We start from the raw sequence: 25,973 nt of genomic DNA, 5'->3' as shown, positions 1-25,973 counted from the left end.
TTTCGAGCTTCAATTGAATATGTCAACTGGATAAATAATGATAAATATTTATATCCCACGAAGATTGGAAATACCTGAAAGGAGCATTCTTATTTAGTAGACAAATACGTTTTTAAAATGCATCCTCAGAATTCAAACAATATGTAAATCTCACAAATATTTGTTCACACAAAGTTAAGATGGTTCTAAAAATTTTTGGAAAATAATATTCTGGGGTTTATGTCCATCATGACAGAAGAGTGTGACACTCATATAGATAGACCCTAGAGAATCTCTAGATTCTCAGATAACATAAAAATGCATCAAAACATGAAAATGATTTTCCTCAATAATCTACTCTTTCCTGTAGGAGCATCGTATATCTTCATTCTTACCAGGTCTCCTTGTTGAGTACAGTATAGTCTCTCACCCCTTTTCAGGCTTAGCCATGAGACTTGCTTTGACAAAGAGAATGGGAGCCTATATGAGGTGTAGCATGTATGAATAGAAGATTTAAGCCCACTTGTGCAGGTCAATAAGTCTTCTTCTCTCTTCTTCCATGAGAATAACTTTTTCCAGTTCAAAGCTGTTTCTGGGTCGTGGAGTAGGACAACTTGAGGAGCGGAGCTGAACACAATAGAGCTGAGCAGGGCAGGACAGACCAGAACTGACCTACAGAATTGTGAGTGCAAAATAATTTTTTTATTGTTGTAATGCAGCATTTTTTTACTATTGATTTAGGGATTGTTTTCTTGCTACAGCAAAAGCTGACTAATAGAGACTTTCTATTTTTTTTTTTTTTTGAGGGAGAGAGAGAGAACCCATGAGAAAGAATCTTAAGCAGGCTCCATGCCCAATGCAGAGTCCAACTTGGGCTTCATCTCTTCGTGAGATCGTGACCTGAGCTGAAACCAAGAGTCAGAGTGGGAGTCGAAACTAACGGAGTCACCTACGCACCCCTAGCCTTTCTAAAGGTATGCTGCAAAGGGAAATAAAGCAAGCAGATAAGTAACAATATTTGTAGCTATCTATTGACTTATCTTGGTCCATGTCTGTCATTCACTCATGTATTCATTCTTTCCTTTATTCAACAAATATTTATCACTGTAGGAGCAAAGAGATGTCCATTTCTACTGGAAATAAAAAAATGGATATAGGAACCTCCAAACACACCTGTCCCCTTAAGAAATGTACTCTTTACCAGAACAGTGCACATTAATGTTGAAAGTTATTTTCTCTACTATACTTCAATACTGGATACTATATTGTGATATCAAGGGAAATTAAAATTTTATAATTATTTCTCTAAATCTGTGATTCAAGAAATACGTTGTAAATTATTTCCATATTTTATCCTATGTGATCACCATTAACAAAGTAAATAGCAAAATATGGTAAATATTGGAACCCTCTATTAACTTTTCATCTCTGGGTACCTATTTTCCCCACAGCTAGGGATATTTTCTTTCCCCAGAGAGTGTGTTCTACAACATACCCCTCAAAATCCTCATCACCGAGGGAGGAATTTAAGGAACTCTAGTACAGCATTCTAAGATTGAGCCTGAATACCCCTAAGAGTTGATTTTGTGCCCCATGTTTAGTTTTTGGGCATTATCCTTTTTTCCAAGGCAGAGACCTTACTTGTGCAGTAAGAAAGATTTTCATATTTCTGAATTGGATATTTTTTAAATCAATCAATCTCTTTCTTTTTCTTTCTTTCTTTCTTTCTTTCTTTCTTTCTTTCTTTCTCCTCATTCTTTCCCTCTTTTTTTTAAATGAAATTCAATTGTTAGTTCACATGTTTTCTAGGCTGCAAAATTTAATTTCCTCTTCTAAATTGGATGTTTTTCAGTGTTAATGTATTGAAAGACTGAGAGCACAGGGAGTGGTGATAGGATGTATGATCATTGAATCGTCTATCAACACAGGCCTTATTTAGATATGCTTGAACTCTCTTTCTGTCACCATGACCCCTTTAAGACTGATTCTCTTTGGTTCATTCATGCCTGGAATATTCATAAAAGTGAAGAGTTCGAGGTACATGCTTCAGGAAGACTTATGCTTGGGACATAAGGATCTTTGTAAAGCTAAACGCACTTTGTTGGATACACCATGCATCACCCCCAACCTTGCAACGGAAAAAACCTGGTAAAAAGCAAGTTCACAACTTATCTTGAACCCATCAGAGTTCTGGCTGACATATCAAAACAAGATGCAGTCAGGTACCAACAAGGTGAGTGGAGCTAGGATTACTGACCTGTTGGTGAAGGATGGTCAAATGCAAGGTTAGAGGGGCATCCAGGAGGCTCAGTCAGTTAAGCGTCCAACTTCAGCTCAGGTCATGATCTTGCAGTTCGTGAGTTCAAGCCCCGCATTGAGCTCTGTGCTGACAGCTGACAGCTGGAGCCTACTTCAGATTCTGTGTCTCCCTCCCTCTCTGCCCTCCCACACTCATGCTCCCCCCCCCCATCAAAAATAAATAAACATTAAAAAATACAAAAACCAAAAAACAAATGCAAGGGTAGAGCCTCTGGGGCTACAAATACACTGGGGAGTCTGCCATGTTACAGCTTCTTACAGGCTCTTTCACCATAATCCTCCCTAGAAAAAAAAAAGCGAGAAAATAGAGCAAGTCTCTCCTGCAGTATAGAATTAGGGGAAGGAACGAAATGCAGATGCATAGGAACAAACACTTAAAAAATTCGTGGCGCCCTTCTCTCTTATTTCCTCTCTGGAACAAAACTTAATTTGGGAGGGAAGGTCAACAAACTCATGGCAGTTAGAAGGGAAGAGCAGAGGAAACAACTTCAAATGCTAGGGTAGCGTTAGTATGTTCAGAGGTCAGAAATATGCAAGTTAACAAACAGTGGCATGCTATCTCTGAAGCACCGAAAGAAATCAACTCAGAATTTTATGACCAGAAACAATATTCTGCAACAACGAGGATAAAATAAACATTTAGTTTTTTCAGGCAAACACAAACTGCAGGAATAAATGTTACAAAAAGTTCTTTAGGAAGAAGACATATGGTATCAAGCTGAATCTTGGATCTACACAAAGAAGTAAGGAACACTGAAAATGAAACAAGTAAACATAAAATAAAATTCTTTTTCTTTTTTACAAGGTTTTGATTGATCGGAAAGATCATTATCAGTCTGTGATAACAACAACAAAAAAAACATTAGTAATGTGTGTTTGTCACATATGTGAAAGTGACAGGTACGACAACAATTATACAAATGATGAGAGGGAGGCAGTTGGGAATATGCTGTTGTAAAGCTTACACTACATATAAAGACAAAACTATTTGAAAGTACACTGAGTAATTAAATACATATAATCTAAATCCTAGAGCAGCTAACTGCCCTCCCCCTCAAATCGAGGAAACAAAATAACATCATAAAGAAAACTCAGTTAAAATCAGATAAGGCCAATGATGCCCATGAAATGTATTTTTTTTCCAGGTTGGCTGGTGTGAATGCTTAGAAGTGTTCTATAATCTTTTCAAACACATTTCTTCCCCATTCATAGATAGTTTCCTCACAAGCACGTGCTTCTAGCACTCTGGTGAATTCTCCCGCAACTCCCTCTTCAGATTTCTGACCCCTTCCCTCCCGTTGTGCATCTTTCTCCTCTCCAGTACCCTGTCTTGTAAACTCTAGCCTTATATTCCCCAAACTCTTAGCTCCGTTACCTCAGCTCAAGGAGTCCCCCCTACCTCTATTTGCAGCAGGGAATAAGCTAGAGCAATCATAGTGCCTGTGATTAGTTTCTTTCTCAACTTTCAGAGATCATGATCCTTTGTTGCCTAACATCCAGTGTCTTGAAATCTGTTGTTTCATATATATATATATATATTTTTGTAAAATTTTGATTGTTTCAGAAAAGAATGCATAGTGATATATACCACCAATGAACAACCAGAAATTAGGGTGAACAGACATTTCACCAAAGAAGATACAAGTATAGCAAATAAGCACATGAAAAGATGATCAACATCATTAGGTATTAGAGAAATGCAAATTAAAAACATAGTGGCTTACCTCTAAACACAAATAGAATCATTAAAATTAAGAAGTGCACCAAGTTTTGGCAAAGATGTGGAAGAAATGGAATACTTATACATTATTGTTGGGAATGTAAATTACACAAACACTTTGGAAAACATTCTTTTCAATTTTTAAATAGTGAAACATACACCTACCATAATATCCACTCATTACATTTAGCTATTTAAGGAGATACGACATGAATATCTAAATGTAATGTGAGATCCTGGATTAAATCCTGGTGTTGAAAAAATTATTATTGGAAACTGGTGAAAACTGAAGAGCGTCTGTAGTTTAGTTAGTAGCATTATAGCAATGTTAATTTCTTCATTTTTATCATTGTACCATAGTTGTATAAGATGCTAACCTTAGGGTAAGTTAGATGAAGGGTAGGTGAGAATTTTCTGTACTTTCTTTGCAACTTTTCTATAAATCTACAAAAAAATTTAAATTAAAGTAAGTTTTAAAAAACTATTGAATAAGCATCCTACAACAACACTTCTTTTGGGAAACTCAGTGAAACAAAAGTGTTGACATCATACTAGGAATGGCAGAAGAACATGAAATTCTAAGTGAACTGATCAGATTAGGGCATAAAAAGTTAAGACCACATTTCTCCTGGGGACTCTAACTTATATGCAGCCAAAATTTCTGAAAAAATACCCAAATGTAATTAAAACCTGGCTTTCATTGTGTTCATGATTGTAATTACCCTACATATTGCAAAGAATATATTAAGAGACATTGGGTCGATATCAGTGTTACTTGGAATTTTCTGTTTTTGTTTCCTCTGTTGTTATTGTTGATTTTGTTTATTCCTTTTTTCTCTTTCTGAGATAATATATCCCACAATTGCAATTTAATAATGAAACATGTTTACGTTTTAAACACTGTGTAATTAGTTAATAATGCATGCCATTACTAAGGAGAACATAATGTTTGTTACTTGGTTTGCACATGTATGTGTTTATACATGTTTTGTTATGTTTGTACTGTTATTAATTATAAATACCTTATAATGTGTTTTTAATAGTCAGAAAATTTTAATGGTATCTAATTCTAGGTCAGATATGTGAATCTTCCAAATCTTTATAGGAATGTATGGGCCCTTTGTAGTCCAGGATTTCCATGACTTGCTACTTGGATTTATCTCTTATAAACTTACACTGACAGTATAAGAAAAATACTCTAGTATAGAATAAATTTATTTCATTGATTCTCATTTTAAATTCTGAACACTAATATAGTTCAGTATTAGGGAAGAACCAACCTCATTTAAGACTAGAAACATTCTTGTAAAGCTGTTAATCACTTTTTTTGTTTTCTTTCAAGGGTAAAACTTTGGAAGTCTATTAAATGTAGAAAATGTTCCACTGTTGACTAAGATTAAATGCCAAATCGTGAATGTTCTTGTGATAAACATATTAAGAGAGTCTTATATTTAATATTCTTGAAATCCACAGTTACCCATCGATTGTAGTCAGCCTAGTATAAATGAATCAGATTTTAATTTATAGCTATGAGAAACACTCACCAGGTTAGGAGCCACTGAACAAGATGATTTAAAAGAAAGAGCCTTTTGTTAAGTGCTATTGACCCTGCATTTGAAGGAAGAGAATTACCAACTTGTCATTTGACTCTGCACTTGAGAAGAAGCTCTAAATTTCCATTGTAGGACCAGTGAAACATAAGCTTGGATGTTAGAATTCAACATTACTCACTGTAGTAAGAGAGGCTTCATTAATTAAACATCCACAGTGTGCTAAGTGCTGCAGAGGGCAATAAAGACAGGTCCCTTGTCAGTGTGGAGAATGAAAGTCATTTCCTCTTGAGACCTCTGTTGCTGAGGTAAGTGCTACCCACCAAAGAAATAAACATGCCTCATCATGCACAAAAGAGTATAGTTTCCTCTGTTCTAATTCAAGGACCTTTCCTAGCTGCTTACCTATTCTTGAAGGACAGGGAATAGGCATGGACATCTTTGGAAGTCACACTCTGACTAATGATTTAATGTGTTTTATGACTTAATGATAGCAAAACCCCATGAACAAAGAATAGCCACCTAGCATGCCAAATGGGTTTATTCAGTTCTAGCATTGAGCTCCACCAACAGCACACTGCCACCTTACTGCCCACTTTGCTCTTCAACTCTGGCAAAATTCTACTCAACAGTCAAGTCCCAACTCACAAATCACTTCCTTTGTGAAGACTTCTCAATTCCCTTAAGAGCTGACTTGCTTTTGTCTGTAGTCTAAAAGAAAGCTTTCGTACTCTACTAAGAACTCTTTGTTGCTCTGGATTTTTATTTATCTGTTTTCTCTTTTGCTCGCACGAAACTGTGAATTCCTTGAACAAAGTGACATTTCTTGTTTTCCAGTAGCCATCAACAGTACAAAAGAGAAAGAAAATGAAGGAAAGAGCCAAATGGTGTCTAGGTAATAGAACATTTTAAAAGAGAAAGCAAGGAGAAAGGTTCTGTTTCATAGTGTCAGTGTTTAAATTTTGGATCAAGACAATACCTGTACTCCCTGGTGCTATCCCTTAAAGGAGGTTTGGAACTTAAAGTGAGGGTACAGCCTTATTCTATTTAATAATGGTTGTCACTATAGTGCCTGGAAGAGAACATTTTTTGTCAGTTGCTGAATCACTGATTCTATCCACTTCTCTCATTTTTTAGTTTTTTTTTTTTTTTTAATTTCTAAATTTTCGATAGTGTGTGAGTGGGGAGAGGGGTAGAGGGAGAGAGAGAGTCTTAAGCAGGCTCCATGCTCAGTGCAGAGCCCAACATGGGGCTCTTATCCCATGACCCTGATATCATGACCTGAGCCGAAGTGAAGAGTTCAACCCCCAACCAACTGATCCACCCTGGCGCCCCTCTCATTTTTTAGTTTTAATCACAGTGTAGATTTGGAGACAGAGAACTAGTTCTTTCAAGCTCTGAAAGGAAACATTTATGTTTCCTATAGAAACAAATTTGGGGAAAATGTTTTTTTTTAATGTTTATTTTATTTATTTTGAGGGGGTGGGGCAGAGAGAGAGGGAGAGAGAGAATCTTAGGCAGGCTCCACACTCAGTGCAGAGCCCCACATGGGGCTTGATCTCAAGATCATAAGATCATGACCTGAGCTGAAATCAAGAGCCAGAGGCTGAGCCAACTGAATCACTCAGGCGCCTCTGGAAAAAAACTGCTTTTCTCTCTGTTTTATTTCAGTTTCCATAAAACAAAGGGTTTAAATGTTTTTACCCTTGTTAAATCTCAGCTACTAGAAATCATTGCTCCAAGCTTCTCTTTTTTTCTTCAAAATTCCATTTTTCTGCTTAAGCCAAGAGAACAGTAGAAGTCACCTAGAAGCATGGTTGATGAAGATAGCATTGAATACCAATTTGTGGTCTTTATACACACGGGAAGGTGATCTCAAGAAATCACTTTCTCCTATCCATTTTATGGATTTAATTAGAGAGAGAGAACTTCAAACTTTGTGAGAGACACCTTTACAAAAATGTTTATCTATGTGTGAATGTTTGTATATGTTTCCTTTCTTGGCATTTAAATGAAAATTGGTAGATTCTATAGTGTTTAAAAATATCTGAGAGCTTTTTATTTATGTTCTGTAATTCCTCACACATCAACTGAATATATTCTTCCTCTCGGTAACATTTTATTACACATACAGTGATATAACATTAGTAGTGGTTGTTTAATGTGTTCAAGTCCAAAGTGAATTTATCATAAAAGTTAAAAATGGATAGGCTCTTGCTTACCTGGGATGTTAACATCACTCCTGGATAAATAATGCAATCTTATTAGCCTTGTTCAGAAACAAATCAATAAAAATTTCAGAAACCTTCTGGCTGAAGTAAGACCCTAGGCTTGCTTTTCTTGCAATGAATCTGCTTTATCATGAAGTGGTTGCAACTGGCATTCTTTCAAGTACTTGAAATTGTGTAGTGGATAGAATTCATACTAGACCCTAAGTACGAAAGCTGTGTTATGAGATAGGTTTGAGCTCATAAACAGCACTTGAAGTGTGGGAAGTTAAAAAAAAAGTTGGAGGGAGAAAGGAAAAGGAAGAAAAAAGAAATAGCCTAATATACTATAATTTTAGTTAGTGAAACAGAACTGAAATAAGATGATTTCAACTCTTGCTTTAAGTGCCGATTAGTTGTCTTCATATAAAAACAGATTTAAAAGAACCCTAAAACAAGCTCTTACCTATAGAGAACAAAGTGAGGGTTGCTGGAGGGGAGGTGGGCAGAGGGATGGGCTAAGTGGATGACCTGCTGGGATGAGCATTGTCTGTTCTATGTAGGTGATGAATCACTAAATCCTAATCCTGAAACTAATATCACACTATGTGTTATGTAACTAGTATTAAACTAAAAACTTGAAACAAATGAACAAGAAGAGATAATGTAAGAATGTCCTGCCCATACTATATTCTGAACATTACCCACAGGGTAAATATTTTCACTTTGCTTTTGTTGTATGATTAAAATTTTACTAACTATAAAATACACATGTTATTTTCCTCTTGTAAATGCAAATATACCAGAGTATTGAGGACATAGTAAGACTGGGTCATTCAGGTATTGAAATGAATTTGTTGAATGAAAATCTTGTTAATTTTATACCTGGATGAACTCAGTTGTCATGAAAGAATGGGGATTTGATAGGGTAAAGAATTGGTTTCAAAAAGACATTGAAAAAATTAGCACTTTCCACCATGCTTACCACTCCCTTGTGATATGTGAGAAAGGAACTATGATGGTATAGATTTTATTGTAGAATTTTCCCAAATCATGCATTTTGTAAATAAACTAGGGATCAAATACTTGGCTCCAAGTGCCTGTCTTAATTACTACACTTCAGTATAATAATCAGTCAGTTTTTCACATTGATTATCTTATAAGGTCATGATTTATGTCATACATTTAATATCAGGAAGGCTTCACCACGAAACAATTTCTTTTTTTGTATTTCCTTGCCATCAGTTAGTGTGTGCTTCAAGAATATAAACTGGTGTGTATATATATATATATATATATATATATATATATATATATTTAATGTTTACATTATTTTTGAGAGAGAGAGACAGAGCACAAGAGGGGGAGGTGTAGAGAGAGGGAAACACAGAATCTGAAGCAGGCTACAGGCTCTGAACTGTCAGCACAGAGCCCAACATTAGGCTCAAACCCACGAACCGTGGGATCATAACCTGAGTTGAAGTTGGACATTTAACTGACTGAGCCACCCAGGCTCCCCAAGAATATAAACTGGTTTTTAACACCCCCTTAAATGTAGAGTTAATAGCAAGCTATAAATGTTGTAAACATAACTCATAACATTGAAAAGTCAGTGTATGTGGTTTTCATATTTCTTTTGTTTAGGGGCTATCTGTGCTACTTCTGGCTTCCATTCAGGCAGATAATTTTGATTTGACTAAATCCCTGCTAGGAAAATAATGCTTTCACCTACCTGTGAAAGAGAATATGAAAGAATTTATGAATATGTCTTTTTTATTTATATAAAAATATATTTACATATACTACGAAAAATGAAAAAAAGATTGTTCATGCATGATAAGGATCAAAGAATATATTTATGATGTGTTCATTTGTAATGCATTACAACTTTTTGGAAAACTAAGTGTCTATTCTATCAAAGAAACATAAAACACCAAATCTATTTATGCTTACATCCTCTTTAAAATGCTTTTTCTTTTATTATATTTTGCATTGCTTCCTGAATGAATGTCACCATTATCACCATTATCATTATCATATTATCATTGCTAGGCCATATTTGACAATAAGTCATTGGTTATTTTAAATAAAAATGAAATAACTATGTTGAGATTTAGGAAAATATTTTACCTTACTTAATTTATAATTTAATGGAAAGATCTATCAGGTGAAATATTTTATTGATAACAGCATGAAAATTGTGATAAAATTAAGAGGAAACCGATGTTCATAAATGATATAATGAGATTATACATACATAGCTTCAATGTGTCTCTCTTCTAGTGCTTCCCACATAGAAACTGATTTTTTCTGATATGAAACTCAGGAAATCTGAGTTTGGCTGCATCATCCTCAAAATCAGTGGATCCTAGGTTTGTCTTACACTGAGATTTTTTACTGGGATATCTGGAGACATAGAAATGTATGTCTTCAGAAACAACTCAACTCCTGATAAACAATTTTAGCTTACACAAATAGGCTTTGAACAGATTACCCTCTTATCAGTCCACCTGGCTTTAATTATTATTTTACCCTGATATAAGATCAAGATCTAGGTAGATATATGATAGTATGTGTGTGTGTGTGTGTATGTGTGTGCATGTGAGCACGTGTGTGTGTGTGTGTGTGTGAGGGAGAGAGAGGAGGGAGGGAGGGAGTGAGAGAGAGAGCGAGCACAGAATTTTGGATTTGCATTCAGGTAAATATGAACTCCTGGTCAGTGCTGATTCATTCTGGACCCAAAACCTGTGTTTTAAACTCTACTCATGAATGTGCCTTCATGATTTGTTTCTTGTCCATGGACAAGACAAGAGGTATGGACTTTTAATCTCATTTATATCATTTTGAGTATTTTTCTTTTTTAATATTTTATATGCCACAGTTACATGTTTAAAGGAGAAATTCAAATTTTTACCTTGATCAGAAGCCTAAAAGTTCTTATTTGGTTACATTTGTGATTGAGCCTGGCCACTAAGGCATTGTCATGATAGTTATTAAAACTGTTCCACAAGAGATGAATTATATAAATATAGAAAAGGATAATTTTTAACATGGCTGTAGAGATATTACATTTTATCTAGTGTTTATCATTTTGAGTGTTTATCATTTTTTCATGGCTTCTTCATTCTATCGTTTGGTTTTTAGAATGCCAGAGTCCTGGGATACCTGCGTGGCTCAGTCGGTTAAGCGTCTGAATTCAGCTTAAGTCATGATCTCATGGTTAGTGAGTTTGAACCCCACGTTGGACTCTGTGCTGACAGCTCAGAGCCTGGAGCCTGCTTCAGATTCTGTGTCTCCCTCTCTCTCTGCCCCTCCCCAATTCACATTCTGTCTCTCTCTCTCTCTCAAAAATAAAAAAAAAATAAACATTGAAAAAAATTAGAATGCCAGAGTCCTAAACTATAGCTATGTGACCTTGGAAATGTCATATAATCCCTCTGATCCTTTGTTACCAAATCTGGACAAGGATCATTTAGAACACTTTATATACAATGCTGTCATGAAAAATAAATGAGAAACTTAAGTAAAAACCACCTGTAACCTTTCAAATATTAACTACAAGGTAACTAAAGTTGTTGTTGTCATTACCAGCAAGCTCCCAGATTATAAGGGAAGAAAGTGACTTTTCTCATAGCACAGGCATGATCTTGTTTCTTTTCAATCAGTTGGTATGATTTACAGGGGTTTCAAATTCATATTCTTACAGAATTAGACACTGACATAAAATGTGTAAAACGGAAGGATGTTAAGATTATGGGCAGCAGAGGAGTTTCACTCATGAAGATTGCGTGTTCCAGGAGGTATTTACTTTTCATTTTTAGTGGAACATGGCTAGGAAAGCCTGTCTTACAGACAACTAGTTTGAGATCTGGTTTACAGTGTGTTTATATAATATTTTGCCTTAAAACTATAGTGGTTGGGGTGCCTGGGTGGCTCCCTCAGCTGAGCATCTGACTTCATCTCTGGTCATGATCTCGTGGTTCGTGGGTTTGAATCCCTCATGGGGCTCTGTGCTGATAGCTCAGAGCCTGGAGACTGCTTTGGATTCTGTGTCTCCCTCTCTCTCTGCCCTCCCCTTCTCTCTCTCTCTCTCTCTCTCTCCTCTCTCAAAAATAAACATTAAAATTTTTTTAAAAAACTATGGTGGTCTTAAGCTCACAAATAGGACTAGGAGAGATATCAGCTTCCTCATAACATTGATACTTATGGTTTCAAACCCTTTTGTACCTCTTTTGTACCTCGCTTTTATTCTAAACACTTGCTTTTCTACTCTAAAGATCCACGTAGTGTTCACTATGTATTTTTCCTGTTTAATACTTCTTGACCTACTCAAGCAACATAGTTTGAGGGCATATTTAGAAGGGTGAAGGGTCAATGCCAATAAACAACATAACAGAACAACAAATTAAAGGACTTGAAAATTTGGCATGGGCATATACAAAAGAATTCCTTCTGTGAACTCGAAAGCTAGAGAATTTAGTGAATGAGCCAATGGATGCAGTAGTCTGTAAAGGGTTTTAAATATTTGAAGTTAGAATATAATGACATGTACAAGAAATTTTCAACAGCCATTATTCTCATTCCCTGACAGAATAATGAGCCAACAGCTTCAGAAGCATTACATCTTTATTGTGAATTATTACTTAGCTATTATATATATGAAATAATCATGCTGAGTTTGTTTTACTTATTCTCATTTGAATAAATGTATTTTTATGCCAGTATTGTTCTAATTAGTGAAGACCTAGCTTTGTGCTCTTAGGTAAATTGCAAATGCTTCAGAAAAGTGTTAATTTTTCAATGGTGAATTGTAGGTGTTTTACAATTATTGTAACAGTCAAAAACCTTTTAATAAGTGTGAACTATTTAGGCATATGCTTATGACTTTTAGAGGAATTACAACTGCACACATAAAATTTGGAAATGGTCTGTTTAATTTAATTAAAATCATTAATTACTACCAATTGATACAAGTGATCAAAGCAGATGAAATGCAACCAGTTGTAGCTTGTGACCAAATGAGATAATTGTGAGTCTACATGTTAATATTTTAAAATAATCATTTATGTAAATATTTAAATAATTTTTTTCTTAATCGACTATGGTATATTCACATATGCCTATGTTTTGTGATGGTTTCCTTTAACTCTAAATGTGATTGAAGAAAGATTGGCTTAAAGATTAGAAACATGTTAAACTGAGGGGCGCATTCCATTAAGCGTCCAATTCTTAATCTCTGCTCAGGTCATGGTCTCACAGTTTGTAAGTTAGAACCCCACATTGAGCTCTGCCCTCAGGGTGCTTGGGATTTTGTCTCCCCTTCTCTCTGCCCCTCCCCAGCTTATTCTCTCTAAATAAGTAAATAAACAAATAAACTTAAAAAAAAGAAATATGTTAAATTGATATCAAATAACATCTTAATAAATCTTAGTACTCATATCTTTCAAATTAATGCCTTTATAAATCCTGAGTATCCTTTGTCATGCTGCCATTTAGTATAATTGCAGAATTATTCTGTAATTATTTAGTATAATTACAGAAGTTTTTAAAAACTTCTGTAATCTGGTTTGATTCTTCAGTATATTTAAGAGATCATTACATAAGCTGAAAGAAATAATTAATATCTCAGGAAGTAAGTAGAAAAGTAGATAAACATACAAGAAAATTGCAGTCACTAGCTTACTTAGAACAAATACACATATGCATACACATAAAATTTATGGACTGGAATATATATATATATACATACAGATATCTATGTCTATATTTATATCATGTGTCTCAATTTTGAATTGATATGAATGCATATATACACATTGAGTGACTTTTGAGATATTTGTAGAGACAGGTAATCACAACCATGACTGGAATACAGAAGAGTTCTTTCACCACAAAAAAAAATCTCTTTTCCTCAATTTCTCCCCCTATCTCTTTCCACCACTAATTATTTTCCTTCCTGATAGCTTTGACTTTCCCAGAATGTCGAATAAATAAAATCACACAGTGTGATACAGTATGTAACCTTTTGATTTTGGCTTCTTTCGGGAAGCATGATACATTTGAGACTTATCTACATTGCTGCTTGTAAGAGCATTTCCTTTTTATTACTGAGTGGCGCACTATTGTACGAGAGCACACCCATAGGACATCTGTTTGTAGGTTTTGACAATTATAAATTACACGGCTACAAACATTCACATGCAGGTTAGTTTGTCAACGGAAGTTTTTATTTCTCTGAGAAAAACACCTGGGAATGGAATTGCTGGAGTATATTTTAAGAGTATATTTAGGTTTGTAAAAAATATGATTTTGCATTCCCTCCCACAATGAATGAGACTTACATTTGCTCAGATCCTCAATGCTTACTATTGTTATTAAAAAAATTAGCTGCTCAAATAGTTATGCAGTGGTTATATTTTTGTCAAGTTTTTGTTTAAATTCTAGTTAGTTAACATATATGGTAAAATTGGTTTCAGATGTAGAATTTAATGATTCATCACTTACATATAAATACCCAGTGTTCATCACAAGTGCCCCCTTGATCGCCATCCCCCATTAAGGTTATTGCCTTGAGTTTTTAATTTCTACTTTTCCATGTCTAATGATGTTAAGCATCTTTTATTGTGCATATTTGCCATCAGTATATCTTCAGTGGTAAATTATTATTCAAATATTCAAATTAATTCAAATATTTTACACATTGCCCTTCAACAGATACGGAGAAAATGTTTTCTTCAGTCTTTAGCTTCTCTATGTATTCTATTAACAATATCTTTCTCACAGCAAAAATTTTTAATTTTGAAGAAGCCCAATTACCAATTTTTTTAAAATCATGCTTTTGATGTTTTAACAAAGAGCAGTTGGGTTAATCTGAGGTCATGAGGATTTTCTCATAAGTTTTCTTGTAAAAACATCATTTTTTACATCATTTTACATTTTTTACATCATTTTACATTTCCATTTAGATTTATTATTCATTTAGAATTAACTTTTGTATGAAATATAAGGTGAGAGATACCAGAATATGGCATCCCCAAATATGCCTCTTTGGCATATAAATTATTGTGAGCTAAAGGCCACTGAGAACCACCAGACATGAGAAAAGCCCTGGAAACAGTGTGCAAATTTTCCTTTTTAGAGAAATTTACATTTATGAAATAAATGTTCACTTATAGAGATTCCTATCAGGAAAACTAAACAACCCCTGTTTATCATTATTGTCCTGGTGACTGTCCCATAACTTGCCTTTTTTGTCCAGAAGCCCCAAATCTCAGTGTGTGTCTGTCTCTCTCTCTCCCTCTCTCTCTTTTGTTTTTGTTTCAGCCTGAGATGATCTAAGCACCCAAGATCTAACCAAATTTTGTTACTCATCTCTAGGTACTCCCACTTGTTGGTGCTATGCACATATTATTAACCTTCTGTTTATTTCTCTGCCATTAATCTGTCTTTAGCTAGTCTCATGTAAAGGGCTCCAGCTGGGTAACCTAAGATGGGTAGAGGAAAAGATTTTTCTCCCCTACAAAGGCAGAGATCATGTTCAATTGTTTTTTGTATATTGATATTCAGTTGTTATGCCACAATTTGTTGCAGAGACTATCCTTTTTCCATTGAATTATCTTTGCACCTTTGTGAAAATCAATTGACTATGTTTCTACGTGTCTATTTCTGGACTCTATTCTATTTTGCACATCAGTGTGTCTATCCTCTCACAAAGATTACACTAGTTTTGTTAGGTAGAAGCTAGACAAGAGCAGTGGAACAAGGCCCGAGGCAGTGTCCCAAGTCCATGAAGGGGAATTAGAGAGACAGGAGCTGGAGGCAATGCTGCTGCTGATAAATTAGCAACACATTGTAAGTCCCTGAGCCCAACATCCTGACCTTCTGGCGTCCGAGACCTTGGGCCTGACAGACCAAGAGCTTCAGATGCAGAACATGCTCTCTCCTCTTCCACCTCTGCCCCATGGGAACCCCTAGAGTCACTATAATACCTTTGCATTGCGGGAGCAGCGCAACCAGATGGAGAAAGGCTGCTTGACCCCCCCCCCCCCCCCCCCCCCGCTACAAAGCTTGTAGCATCAAAAACTCCCCCTCCCCACCTGTATGACAACTTTCCAAAAGGATTAGAGACCACCCCACTGTATGTCTTAGCCCAGAGAGACCCAATAATATCCAATTCCAAAACGACCTAGGGGCCTGTTCTATATCGCAGAACCTGCCGGCTCTCCGGCCTTGAAAGTGTACTTTCTCTTTAATAAGCTGCTTTGTGCTTGTTACTTCCTCTGGCTCTCTTTATTCTGAGAGTGGATCTCACCTAAATCTTCTCCGTGGGGAATCCAAGGACCTCTATTCATACAATGCAGACTCTCTCTCACCCTTAACAGTTTGATTACTGTAGATAAATATAGTTTAGTTAAAATCAGATATAGAGATTTCCAGCTTTATTCTTTTTCAAAATCATTTTAGCTATAATAGTAACTTTGTGTTCCATAAACAACTTAGATCCAGATAGTAGATATCTACACAAAGTCCTGCTGGGATTTCATTGGGATTTCTTTAATCTATGGAACAATTTGAGAAAATTAATATCATAATTACATCCAGGTTTCAAGTCCAAGAGCATGATATGTCTCTCCATTTACTTATGTATTTTATTTCTTTTATCAGCTTTGTATAATTTTCAATGTACTAATCCTACACATGTTAGAATTTTGACCAAAGTATCTAACTTTTGGAGCAATTTAAAGGTAACCCTTTATTTAAGCTTTCAATTCGTCTTTGCTAATAAATACAACAAATATAATCAACATATAGACCTTGTATTCTGTTAATACAGAATTTATTAAGAGAATGTTATAAATGTCTGTTGGACGATGTTTTTTATTCCTAGGAACTTTGGTGTACATTTCTTAGTATTTTCTGTGTAAACAAGCATGTCTTTTGTGAATATAACAGTCTTAATTTTTCCTTTTAAATCTAAATGCATTTTAATTACTTAATTTATTTTGCTTATAGCATTGGCTAGGACTTCTAGTGAAATCTTAAATAAGAAGAGTGACACTAGGTGTCCATGACCTGTTTCAAATCACAAGGAAGAAGCTATTTAGTCTTTTTTTAAGTGTGAAGTTAGGTGTAAGTTTTGTTGATGTTATTTGTCAGGTTAAGGATGTTTTCTTCCATTCTGAAATTTCTGAGAGATTTTATCATTAATGCATATTGAATTATCTTAAATGCCTTTTAAGCATATGTTTATATCATTTGGTTTTGCTTCTTTATTCTATAAATATGAAAGATTCTATTGACTCATTTTGAAAAATAGCTTTATTTAGGTATAATTTAACTACCATAATACTCATCTATTTAAGTATACATTTTAGTTATTTCAGAAAATGTATATAGGTGTGCAACCATCATGAACATTTGGTTTCAGAATATTATCACCACCCCAAAGTGTTGCCTTTATGTTCATTCACAATTATTTCCTTCTTCCATTTTTAGCAAGTGGGGCAGGGGCAGGGAGAGAGAGAGAGAGGGAGGGAGAGAGAGACTATCTCAAGCAGGCTCTGCACTGTCAGCACAGAGCCTGATGGGAGCTGGAGCTTGAGCCCACAAATTTTGAGATCATGACCTGAGCCAAAAACAAGAGTCACCCACTCAATCAACTGAGCCACCCAGGTGTCCCAGATTAAAATTTTTAAGTTGAAAAGCTTCAGAAGTTTTAAAGGCATCCATATAAAGAATATATTTGTGATTTCAGGGAAGGGGGATTTTTAAAACAAGAAGATAAAAAGCATAAGCCATCATGGAAAAGCTGATAAAGTTGATTTACTTATTATTAAAACCTTCTTTGTATCAAAATATGATAAAGAAAATATTTTAATGCATACAAGCAATTAATATTCAAAATTTATGAAGATATTCAGTAAATCATTTAAAACAAAATAAAAATTAATACACAAATAATTATATAAAGTTACTTTCAATTATACTAGTAATCACCAAAGTTCAAAATTATGATTTATCATTCTATTATTGTGACCAAAATTAAACACGCACAAACAACAAACAAACAAAACAAACAAAAGACTTAACACTATCAAGGCTGGCAAGAATACACAATATCAGAAACCCTTATCCACTAATCCTAGAAGTGCAAATTAAATTGTTACAACTACTTTGAATAACTATTTGGCAAAATAGTTATTTAATAAAACTGAATAGACTTAAACCCTCACAGTTCCTCTACCAAGGGTTTACAATATTACAGTTTTTACCTGAGTGTAGGAAAACATTACAATACTATCAGAATGGGATTAAAACAAAATGGAAGTAGAGTAAATGGTGATATTGAGTAAGAACAAATCTTTTATTTGTAAAAAGAGAGATGTATTCAACATTTTTTTTTTTTTTGAGAGAGTGTGTGAGGGAGAGGGGTAGGTGGAGAGAGAGAGAGAAGCTTAAGCAGGCTCCATGCATGGAGCAGAACACGGGGCTCAATCTTACAACTGTGAGATCATGACCTAAGTTGAAATTAAGAGTGGGACACTTAACTGACTGAGCCACCCAGGCACCCCTCAGAATATTTTTCAGACTAGAGAAATACCTTCAGATTTATATGCTGAGTGCAATGATCCAGTTGACATGTATGAGATTCAAATGCTGGTAAGTAAGTAGATGTGGTGGTGAATGTCAATAGAAATTCTATGGAAATCCAGTGTTTTAGGAGATCATAGAATATCCTTATGGGAATAAAATAACCTCTCCTCCTGACTTCCTATCTCTATCTCCACAACACTTTACACTTTGCAAAAGATGTGCCTCCTCAAGCAATGGTTCTATAATAAGTTAATAATGACAATAACATTGACCAACAGTATTCAAGCCTTTATTATTTGGCAAAGCCTGTGCCCTGTAAGACATGTTGAGTGGCTAAATGATTTGCCCTAGATCATTCAGCTTAGGAACACAAGTGTAGAATTTAAAGCCGCATCTACTAACTACAACGTTCAACTTAAACCACTGTCATACTGCCCATCTGACAATCTATACACCCAATCTTCAACATGCAACTACTGCTCAAGTATTCTCCATATCATCATATAAGCTTTGTAATGTGGAATTTCCAGTCATATCAACTCTTTGAGATGGCAACCCTCAAGATTCACGTTTTCTATTAGATTGCAATAGGCTGTTTGACAATAAAGCAGAGAAGGAATCTGAGCTGAGATAGTTTTGTTTCTTTTATGTTTCTAGATCCATCTTTGTCCAGACTATACTTACTCTGATTTTTTTTATCTTTGCAGTTATATGAGCCAAGAGTATTTTTTTTCCTTAAAATAATTTGAGTTGGACTTCTTACACTTTCACCAAAAGGGACCAGTGTAATCCAATTCCCTTTCTTATATTCTCATTACAGTTTCTTCAGATATGACATTTAGGAAACTAGTATTGAACATTTTTGCATGCTTTTTCTATTTTTTAAACTGGAAGGTAAGGATTATGTCTTGTTCAGTTCTGGAGCATTGCTTTCCTTGATAATATGCTTTCTAAATTATTTTAGAAAAATTATTAATATACTAAAATTATTTTACTTATTTTAGAAAAATTATTAATATACTAAAAATGAATAAAAGTTGTGGCAGGAATTATGGTGCTTCAATAATTGAGTTATTCTAAGACTGATATACTATGTTTTAATTTTTCCACTGGCATAATAGAGATTAAATAGCCCTAAAGTGTTAATTAGAGTCTAATATTTTTAGCATATGCAGATTAATTATATTGAGGGTTGTACATATACGGCTTCTCCATTTCTGCATGAAAATTTATTTCTGTCTAAATATGGGGTAAAGGTTTTCATTTTTTACATTAGCAATCAGAGTGACATATTAATTGCTAAAATCAATTACCATTCACAGAAATAATTTCCCAGATTTTTAACCTACCAGAATATATTGCATTTCCATGTTCTACACAATTTTAAGCAACAAGAATACCCATTCCATTTACTAATAAAATTCACATTTATTGAGGAAATATTTATGGTTATGCCAAAAATCAAATATGATTTTCTTCACAAATCAAGTTAAATTTTTTTAACTGGAAACAAATTTTTATTACCCAAGTATTGTCACATAATTGAATATTTCTCTACCTTGCACACAACTGTTATTCTCCACAGAAAGGCTGTTTCTTAACTTCTCATGTGGTGATGGCAAGTGTTAAAATCCTGATTTTAACAGAAGAGTTAAGTGTAGTAAAAATGCCTCAGTGATTTCAGTTGAAAGGGGTACATTGGAACATGGCTTTTGCACTCAGTTATTAGGAATGTATAAATGTCTTTTTACTAAAAATGCAAAATAAATTATTTTTCAGCATGGAAGATGACAGCAGCAAACCATTATTGACTGTCAACTGAAACTAGTAACTCATGGCTATAGAGATTTTCTTCAACATCAGCCAGCCTTTTCTTCAGTCATTTTCTTCAGTTGACTTCCCTGAAGTTATTGGTGAGGGGCACTGCCTTGAGCTTTCTCTTTTAGTTCACTAATAGCGGCAATGAACTACTCTAGGAATTAGAACATGCCACCTGCTGTTCCACCCATTCCACCTACTCCAGGATCCTTCCCTTTGAAAATTTCTGTGACGACAATTTCTGCTATAGTTAACAGAGTGGCACTCCAGCAGCATCCACTAAAACAGTTTTTTCAACCACAGTTGGATCCATGATTCATTTTTCCATCATATTCACATCATCTCCAAACATGGTGTCATAACTAACTTCTCATTTCGTTTTTCCTTTTCATATATACTAGTTGTGATATCTAACTGCTTAATGATTTATTGAATACAGCTTTCAATTTGAGCCTTCCCACCTTTTTCCTTTCACGAGCATAGCATCATCTTTGATCACAATGACTTCTCCAACTTTTCCTCAGTCCTGAGGCTTAATATCTTTAAGATTTAGTCAATCCTTCTCCAAACATAGTACTACCAGTAGCAGTAGCCGTGTCTTTAATCTGGTTCTACTGTCACCCAAACCAAGAGCTTTGACCATTATACTCTGGAGACCAACTTTTAGCCTATTCAGAACTGATGTACTCAGACCTTCTCTATCAATATCTTTAGTGATTATGACCAAGGGCTTCTGGTGAGCATTGGCCATTTCAGAAGCAGATACAATTTACTGGATTCTAGAAATGTTCTATTCACTCAACAGAACATAGGCATCTTGGAATTCACATTTCTGATCTTTTGATGTATTCATAAAGTATGGAGAAATATAACCTCATGCCTTCAATAATCTCTACTCCACCATTTAGTACTTTCTCATCCTTTAATCTGGTAACACCCTTTCTTCTAGCCTTCTTCATGCATCAGAAATGATGTTATCAATTTCTTTGTCTCCGTTTTCAGGAATCATTGGAACTTGAGCAATTTCTTCCGGGGTCATCACAAGTTTAGACTGCTTCTTAAATTCAGCAATTACTACATCAAGAGATAACATCACACCTCTCCTTATTTACCCTAGATTGGCATCTTTGCTAACCTTCCAGAAGCTTTCCTTGGCAACCCAGCATGTCAGTACACCAGCAGTAGTCGTGCCAGCCCCAGCCTCTTCATTTGCATTACTGGCAACATCTCAAACAAGTTTAGCACCAATATTTTTTATATTTAGCATTTAAGTCAATGGATTTTGTGATGGTCACACCATCTTTGCTGTTTGGGGACTTCCCCAGCTCTCTTCAATAATAGCTCATTATTTTACCTTTGGCTCACAGAAACAGCTGTAGCATGGGATAAAAGGTATACACTTTGAAGCATTATGAGTCGGGAATCTGCACCAAATTTTACATCCTTAGAATAAGCTGGAGTGAGATAAGGAGCTAGTGCCCTGGACTCTTGCCTTATCTGGCAAAGGTCTACAGGTAATCAAAGTATTTCTGTGGTGTGCAGGCTGGGCTCAGGCCCTTTGTGGAGAGGGAAAAACTGCATTTTTTGCTTTGTTATTCATTTAATCCTGAGCTATCCTGATTTAAATTTGAACACACTTAAAGAGAAGGCTGAGATGAGTAAAATTCATCTCCTATTTATATTATAAACATTATTTCATGCCCTTAGAGTAGATCCATTTGAACACAATTTTCTATTGAGTAAAATAGGGTCAACGTTTACAGTTGCAAATTAAGAACTGATGAAGCCTATAGATAAAATGTGCAAGTTATACTTTAGGCATTATTCCTGACTTATCAAGATGTCAGTAATTTATCTATCCTCAGTTTTCTGAGAACTGAATTGAAACTGACTTAATTTAAAAAATAGAGCAAAAAGCCTTCTGTGCACTCAACACTTGAGATATAAACTCACCCAAATAATATTCATTAAATTCACTAATCAGTAGATACTCTGACCTTAACTCAGACTACTGTTTTTTAGTGTATGAACAGTGTCCTTGTTCAAAAACCTTAAGAAACCCTCTGTATTTTATTTCAAACAATATATTGTTATTAATAATTAATTTGCTTTAATAAGTTTTTCCCATGGCAGAAAAGCATGCAATGCTTAACAATTTTAAGATGGCTTTATCTACCTTGTGTTATAGTAAAAGCTAGTTTCCTAATTAACTATTGTGTAAATGTTTCATATTTTTCTAATACCTATCTAACCAATGACGTTAAAACTTGTTTCCTAAAATCCAAAGTGTCAATGTTTAATAAATGTGTTAATAAAGGTATGTGTATGTACGTGTAGGTGTAAATTATATATATATATATATATATATATACATACACACACACACATATTTTAAACATTAAAGAAATTTTTCCATAATTTAAATTTTCTTTTTCCCAAATCAAATGTAAGCATAAGAGAGAGATAGGAGTTGTGTTTTTTTGTTTGTTTTGTTTTTTTGTTTTTTTCACTGCTGCCTCCCCAGTGCTTACAGCCATAACTTCTACACAAAAGTTTGGTCAGAATCTATGTTACAGTGTATGAATAAAATGTTACCCACTAAAGATCATGCAATCTCTGCCAATGTAAGTGAGCAAACAAAAAAATACTTGGCTGACAAATGCTCATTGCTCATTTATAGCCTTTTACTCTATGAAGTTGGTTTTTGCTGTGGAATGTCAGCAGGGGGTTAAAAGTCCATGCTTATCTCTTCATTCAGCTCTGGGCTAGAGGAACCCTCAGCTTTCGCAGCAATTAGCCAACAACAGGGGCAATTCGTCCAGATGCTACATGAGACCGCTGGGGAGCTGGCACATGTGGAGAGTGAGGTAGGTCCATAGACAAGGAGGCCCTGCAGATGAACTACCTCTAGGTGAAGCCACAGAAGGAAGCTATAAGGAGGTTGAAGGCCCTGGGCTTCTCAGGGAATCTGGTAATCCTGGTCTCTTTCTCTTGGAGGGTGGGGGGAGGGGAGGACTTGGCTGCCAATTTCCTCCTGAGTCAGAACTTTGATGAGGAGTGATGCTGGGAAGCCAGACTGCCCACAGATCAAGTGGATCTCCAACTCCACAAAAAAGTCGTGTGTGTGTGTGTGTGTGTGTGTGTGTGTGTGTGTGTGTGTGTGTTTATTTAAGAAGTGAAAGGAAATAAACTTTAAAACAAAGTTAAAAGTTAAAGTGGCCCCCATTCCCACCTTGGCCTGAGAAGTTCCGGGCCAGACAGCTGTCTCCCATCTCTTGCCCCAGCCCAGCCACCTCAAGGAGCTGGCAGAACCAAAGGCGACAGATGGGCTCCTCTTGTCCTGTGTCCCTCCTCCCTACAGCCAGATGGAGAAATGGATGTTTGCTCCCTCTGCCCCCAAAGAGCAGCTGACACTTCCCTGCCTCTCTTTCAGGGTGAAGGAAAGCTGGAGAGGCCTAGACTTTGATCTTCATTACAGCGAACCAAATCTTTTCTTCTGGGGTGAGCATTTGGAGGCCCAAGGTCCCCACCACAGTCAGGCCTTGACCTCCAGCTTGCAGCTGGAGAAGGAGGTCTGGTTTGTCCTACCTGAGGAAGGGATAAGATCAGAGCCACTCTGGATGTTGAGGGTTGAGGCCACCTTCTACCCCAGACTAGAACTGTCTCTAAGGTTTTGAAGTGACTAAAACTTGACAAGCCAGAAAAAAAGAAAGAAAAAAGAAAAGAAAAGAAAGAAAATGGAAGGAAGGAAGGAAAGAAAGAGAGAGAGAGAAAGAAAGAAAGAGAAAGAAGGAAAGAAAGAAAGAAAAGAAAGAAAGAAAGAAAGAAAGAAAGAAAGAAAGAAAGAAAGAAAGAAAGAAAGAAAAGAAACAAAGAAAGGTGAAGGAGTCACCGCCCCCAGGTAAGATGCTGATGAGCTGATCCAGAAAGAGAGAATAATGCCCTGCAGCTGCTCTTCAAGGAAAAGGCTCCCATAACAGGCAATGGTGGTCTCGTGGGTCAAATTTTGGACACTTTACAGCTGCGGGGGAGAACAAATGGCCCCGAAGACGTTCAGTTGGGAGGATGCTAGTATTGCTACAGCTTTCGACCATGGCAGGTGTCAAGTTGTCGCCCAGGGTTGCACCCTGAAGCCCCTGCCCTCTTCCAGTCCCCCTCTGAGCTCTGAGAAGGCCGCAGCTTTGCACTCGGGGCATGCGCAGTTCACCTCCTGGTTTGGCGTCAGGTGCTGCCTTTCTTGAAAGGGTCGCGGGCCTTGCTAGGCCTCTGGGGCGAGGAGCTGCTGCACTGTGAGTGTGATTGTGGGGTTCTGTGTGGAGAAGTTGGGGGGGGGACGGCGGGGGGGGGGCGGTGGTTAGGTGTTCGGAGGATTGGTGTTTGCGGGATAGGTCGCGTGAGCCAGACTCCTTACAAATGAGCCTGGAAGGCAGGGACTCTGGAGCTAGGGGGCAAGCTGGCATTTCTGGGCCCAGGATTCTCCTCCGGATCCTGTAGAAATCCCGGCGTCCCCGGAGCTTCCTCTGGGAAGAGTGTTCAGGCTGTAGAGACTGGGGCCGGATTCTGCCGTTTTACGAGCTGCCTGCGAGGCTCAGTGGGTCCCATCCTAAGCTTTCTGTGTGGGTCCATAGTACTTGCCTCACCCTGCCGCTCACATCGCTCACCCTGCCGCTCACATCGCTCACCCTGCGGGCTCCGGCTGCGCCCTGTTTGCCTGCCTGGAAACTCCATCCACGGGCACCAGGCCTGGCCTTTGGCCCAGAGGATTAATTCAAACTACAGAAAATGGCATTCGAAACTTAAAAAAATAAATTAAATTAATTAATTCTCATCTCTGGAAACAAATGAGTTAGAATTAAAAAGCCTTTTAGATGTTCATAGTTCAAAGGTTCATTCTGACTCTTAATTAAAAGGCGGATGGAGCTTGAAGAAAGAAAACAGGAAGGTTAGTGAAGGAAAGCAAAGGAGCGGGACTGCTAGGGGGAGAAGAAAGGTTTCTTCTGCTTTGATCAATAACCTGTGGTCTGGATCCAGTTTTATGGTATGGCACGAGGTAGGCAAGAAATTATTGCAGTTTTCATCATCAAATCATAGATGGGCTATGGCACACAGGAGGTTTGGTTATGCAGCCATCACTGGGTTTTCCAAACAAATCTACAAATTTGGAAACACCGGCCGGTTCTCCCACTGCATTGACTAATTAAACAGCCACTCCCAGAGACATACTTTCAAACTTTTGAAAAGAAATTGCTCTTGTAGATTTTGGGTACCATTGTGTCCTAGGAACCCCAGGAAACAAGAATAGAATCCAAATGACACTACGTAGGATATAATAACTCAGGAGCGTACATGCAGCAAATCATTTTCACCAAGTTAAGGAGATTGATTTTTATTACTTTACTAGGTGGGGGTGGGGTGGTCAGAGGGAGAAGGTAACTCATTAGAACCTGTAGCACATAGCTGTTACCTGGAATGGGTCTTGAGTCATTTCATTTTTTTTTTTTTTTTTTTTTTTGTTAAATGAAATAGTGACCACAGGGTGCTGGGATACTCTGGGCTGTCTAGGCCACAGGTATTTACATTACACATGTCTCCTGATATAAGAAAAATACCTTATTTTATCTCCCACCATCCCTTTAACATCTGTGTGGTGTGAGTCACTTGATGTTGCCCATGTGACAATTCAAGCAAGTGTGTGACTTTGATGGTTATAAAAATGTGTCATTCGTATCTCTTACTGTGGCAAACAGCTTTGTTTTCTGATGGTCGCCAGCTGTAGCCCTTTTGAAT

General features: G+C 36.4%; 1 pseudogene; it reads right to left on the bottom strand.

Moving 5' to 3' along the window:
• Positions 1–20,519: 20,519 nt before the first annotated feature.
• Positions 20,520–21,767, bottom strand: LOC109270253 (60 kDa heat shock protein, mitochondrial-like; annotated as a pseudogene).
• Between the last annotated feature and the right edge of the window lie 4,206 nt (positions 21,768–25,973).

This window comes from Panthera pardus, unplaced genomic scaffold (genome assembly GCF_024362965.1).
Source record: "Panthera pardus isolate Hobbes unplaced genomic scaffold, ASM2436296v1 HiC_scaffold_6, whole genome shotgun sequence".
Taxonomy (NCBI): Eukaryota; Metazoa; Chordata; class Mammalia; order Carnivora; family Felidae; genus Panthera; species Panthera pardus.
The sequence above is the reverse complement of the archived record's forward strand: the minus strand, read 5'-3'. Positions and strand labels throughout refer to the sequence as shown.